The sequence below is a fragment of the Capsicum annuum genome, unplaced genomic scaffold, assembly GCF_002878395.1.
Source record: "Capsicum annuum cultivar UCD-10X-F1 unplaced genomic scaffold, UCD10Xv1.1 ctg17469, whole genome shotgun sequence".
Classification (NCBI taxonomy): domain Eukaryota; kingdom Viridiplantae; phylum Streptophyta; class Magnoliopsida; order Solanales; family Solanaceae; genus Capsicum; species Capsicum annuum.
Window position 1 is genome coordinate 1 of NW_025823134.1, and position 4,818 is coordinate 4,818.

At 34.8% G+C, this 4,818-nt stretch overlaps 1 long non-coding RNA gene across 1 annotated transcript; it reads left to right on the forward strand.

Annotated features, from left to right (window-relative positions):
• The first annotated feature begins 1,085 nt into the window (after window positions 1-1,085).
• On the forward strand, window positions 1,086-4,420 carry LOC124890443. The gene is made up of 2 exons (XR_007049177.1): window positions 1,086-1,648; window positions 2,519-4,420. It is a non-coding gene; the product is annotated as an uncharacterized LOC124890443 (long non-coding RNA).
• Window positions 4,421-4,818: the final 398 nt, after the last annotated feature.

Here is a 4,818-nt window from a genome sequence, read left to right on the forward strand (position 1 = left end):
AAAAAAAAGAGAGAAAATACATAAAGACCCCTTGATCTTGGCCGACTTTTTCAAAAAGACATCTAAACTATACTTTCGACTTATTACCCCACGAATCTTACTTAATCGTTGCAAACACACCATTTTTTCGCTGAATTTTAGTCATAAGAAAGAGAGTGAATGCACGCACCAATCAGATGCTGTCACGTGTTAAATAATTTAATTTCATATTTTATTTATATTTTTGAATAAAGCTTTTCTTTTTTATTTTATTTATCACCCCTCTCCCCACACCCACACCTCGTCCAACATCTCCCTTCCCATCCCCATCTAGCAGCTCTCCTCTACCTCTCCCCCCATCTAATTGCTGATTTCTCCATTCTTCTTTCTCTTTGAATTTCAGTGTTAATTTTGTGGTTCAATGGTTTTAATTTCGTGTTTATGTTAATTTTGTATTGCTTCCTAATTTTGTATTGATTTATGTGTTTGTTGATTGTCTAATGATGAGATCAAAATTCCATTAAAATGGAGCTTTATAGTTCTTTTTAAGAGGATATATATTGGGTTTTATAAAATTGTTCAAATGTAAAAAAAACAGAAAACTAAAATAAGAACTTGAAATTGAAGAAAGTAAACATGATGATGGTAAAAGGTGAGTAGAGTTATGGTAATGATTGAGAGGACTAAGGAGAAAGAGAGTTATGGTGATGATGATGAAGAAGAAGCTGTCAATGGGGAAGAAGACTATGGTGAGTGGGGGAGAAGGGTTATGGAATAATTTTTAAAAGTAAATAAATATTTTTTTTAAAAAAAAGAGAAATTATAGATCAAATTATTTATACGTGGTAGCTTTTAATTGGTAAAAAAAGTCAATTTTGAGTTTTTTCACGTGCTTGTTGTGCGTGTATACATGCAGAGGGTTAAAATGGCGTATTTGCAATGATTTAAGTAAGATTCGTAAAGTAATAGGTTGAAAATAAAATTTAAGTATTTTTTTGAAAAACTCGAACAAGATTGGGGATCTTTATGCATTTTCTAAAAAAGAAAAAAGAAGTATACATATAATAACCCCTTCTTTGTAAAAATCGGTTCTTGAAACAAAAAAAACAAATTAAAATCAAGAAACAGAAAACATCTAATTTAATAATGGACAATTAAAGACGGAGTAGTTTTAATAATAGTAATAAAAACTAATAAAATAATCCTCCCTCATTCTTGATTTTGCCTTTTTATTTTCCAAGACAAAAAACAAACAAACTATATACATATAATAACCCCATCTTTGTAAAAATCGATTCTTGAAACAAAAAAACAAAAATCAAGAAACACCCTTTTTCTTGTTTTTTTGCCTTTACCCTTCTTGTTGTTTTGGATTTTGGATTTGTGGGTATTTTTTCTTTTGCTTTTTTGTAGTGAAAGAAAACAAGAAAGGGTGTGAAGAAAATGGCACAAAATGAGCAGCAGCATAATGATCATCAGCAGCAAGGGTTAATAGAGGGAGCGGTTCTTGATGATATAATAAACAGGTTATTGGAGTTTAGGAATGCAAGAACTGTAAGGCAGGTACAGATTTCTGAAGCTGAGATCCGTTCCCTTTGTAGTGCTTCAAGGGAAATCTTCCTTCAACAACCTAATCTTCTTGAACTTGAAGCCCCTATCAAGATCTGTGGTATAAATCTTTGAGACCCCATCTCTTTTCTCTTGTTTTTTTTATGACCCTTATGACAAACTGTGCATAAGGGCCCCCTCGGCAAAAAATTACCCTATATATGTAAAGTAGATTCTTTTTTGTGTGTGTTTTATGTATTATGTTGATATATAAATTTTGAATCCCCTAAACAATGTGCACATCCCGTTTTGTTGTTATTTTGGATGAATCGAGCCTTTTTATCCTTCTCTATTTAAATACCAGGTTTAGTTTGCATGACACAAAGTCTAGGGGTGGATCTTGGGAGGTGGGAGGGCCCCTTGGTAATAAATTACACTGTATATATAGAATATATACATTTTGTGTGTGTGTTTATGTAGATATATAGCACTGGATATGTTGTTGTTCATGTAGATGAAAGAGTTCAGGCATTATTAAATATGGGACTATAGGAATGCATTCAGTCATCAGAAAAGAGGATTTGATTGAGTATCGATGAGTCAATGAATTTCGGTTATAAATTTTGAATCGCCAAAACAATGTGCAAAAGGTTAGAGCGAATTCCAGGGGAGAATTCCTTTGTGTTGTTTTTCTGGATGAATTGCGCCCTTTTATTGTTCTCCACTTAATACCTGGCTTAGTTTACATTACACGAGTCGAAGGGCGGATTTTGGAGGGCGGTAGGCAGGGAGGGTGTTCACTCGAACCCCCTTTGATGAAAAATTAAACTCTATATATAAAATAGATTTTTGTGTTTACTTAGATATATAAATTTTGAATTCCTTTTCCTGTACACTTTCCTGTGTTTTTAAGTTACCAGCTCTCCCCCCAAAAAAAAATAAATTGAATCCCCTGAATATTGTGAGAGTAGTTTTGTTTGTATTTATGCAGATATATAAATTTTGAATCCCTTAAACGACGTGCAAAATTTTAGCTAAGTGGTCCAGCGCATTCAGCATCCACGACAGCGTCCAAGGTTCAACTCTTTGTGTTGTTTTTTTATGACCCTTATGAAAAATCACGCCCCTTTTACGTGGGAGGGCCCCTGGGCAAAAAATTACACTGTTTATATAGAGTATATCTTTTTTGTGTGTTTTTATGTATTATGTGGATATATAAATTTTGAATCCCTTAAACATGTAAGAGGTTAGGGCAAAATATAGGGGTGAATTCCTTTGTGTTGTTTTTTGAACAAAATGCGCCTTTTTATCCTTCTCCATTTAAATATCAAGCTTAGTTTGCATGATGTGAAGTCTTGGGAGGTGGGAGGGCCCTTTGGTGAAAAAATATGTTGTATGCATAGAGTAGATTTTTTGTGTTTCTTATTTAGATATATAAATTTTGAATTCCCTAAACAACATGTACAAGGTTAGTGCAAAGTCTATTGGCAAATGTGTCCAGGGATGGATCTTGGGAAGTGGGCGAGCCCCTCGGCTAAAAATTACAATTTATACATATAGAGTAGATCTTTTGTGTTTGTTGACGTAGATATATAAATTTTGAATCTCCTAACAATGTGCAAAAGGTTAGCAAAGTGGTCCAGGGCATTCAAAATCGCTCCAATATCCAAGGTTCAAGTCTTAGGGGCTGTATGGTTTATTACATTTTTATTTTCTAACCCCCACCTGTGGTGTGACCTCTCTTTGTCTTTCTTTATATAGGCAAATGTAATATATATATGTGTGAGTTATTTATATTGTTGATGACAAATAGCTTGAGACTGTTGATATATGATTTCTAATCTTAAAAGGTATAAAGAATTTATGAAAATTTTTTTATATCATAAAAATGACAACTTTTTGGCTAAATTTGGTAATTGATTTTATCCCTGACGTGGAAGGGATAGGTGGGTGAGGTTTTTGAGGTAGGTAATTGTGTGTATTTTGTTTGGTCAAATTTGTATATGCCTCAATCTGAAATTATTTGCTGTCAACTATATGAATCCTCAGTATTTGTTTCGCGTTGTTTGCACACGTTTCATACCGGTGCTCATAAAAGACAAATTAGGGCTTCTTTATATTTTCTGCTTATTTGAAAGGGATAGGTGGGTGAGGTTTTATGAGGCAGGGTAACATGTACAGATATTGTTTGGTCAAATTTGTATATGCCTCAAACAAATGTGGTTGACTCCATGAATCCTCAGAATTTGCTTCGCATTGTTTGCACACGTGTGGAGGTTGTAGATTAGGGTAGAAGGTTAATGCGTGTGTGGGTTGTAGCTAGTAGTTAGGGAGCTCTGGTTTAGCCGGCTTAGTAAGCCTACGACTGTGCCCACTGGTAGGAGCCGTTAGTGTATGCTATTACGAGGGGGTGGCCTTTTCTTATTTCTTATTTACTGTTTTTTTTACTTTCGTATTGCTCTTATTTTCATGGCTCTCTTAGCTCTATTTGTATTATTTCTCATTTCTTATTTCGGTTATGCCATCCATTCTACTTCAGATATTACTATGACCTTGTTAACTATTCTTTATCTTGAGCCGGGGGTCTATCGGAAACAGCCTCTCTACTTTTTCGGAAGTAGCGGTATGGACTGCGTACATTTTACCCTCCCCAGACCCCACTTGGTGGGAATTCATTGGGTTTGTTGTTGTTGTTGTTGTTTGCACACATGTCATCTTGTTACTCATAAAACACAAATTAGAGCTTCTCTATATGTTCTACTGATTTGGAAGTAAAGTGTCGAGTCTGTAAAGGGTTTATCGGATGGGTAAGAAAAACTTTGGTCTATTCGATTCAAGTTCAAGACTGATTGAATAGAGCTACGCCCATCAGTGTTGTGCTCATCATCCCGCATAAAAAATGAAAGAAATTGATAGTGTGAAAGACCAGATCTTTTTTTCCCCATCTATTGTAGTATCCAATAGGTGGGTGAGGCTTTATGAGGTAGGTCATTATGTATATTTTGTTTGGTCGAATTTGTATATGCCTCAATATGAAATTAGTTGCAGTCATCTATATGAATCCTCAGTATTTGTTCCTCATAGTTTGCACTTGTTTCATTCTGGTACTCATAAAAGATAAATTAGGGCTGCTTTATATTTTTTACTGTAAGACAGATGGCTTTTAGCTTACGACAACAACATTACAACTAGATACCTAATGTAATCCCACAAGTGGGGGGGTCTGGGGGTTTTGGAGTGTTTGCAGAAACCTTATGCCTCCCTTGAGAGGCAGGGAGTCTGTCGATATAC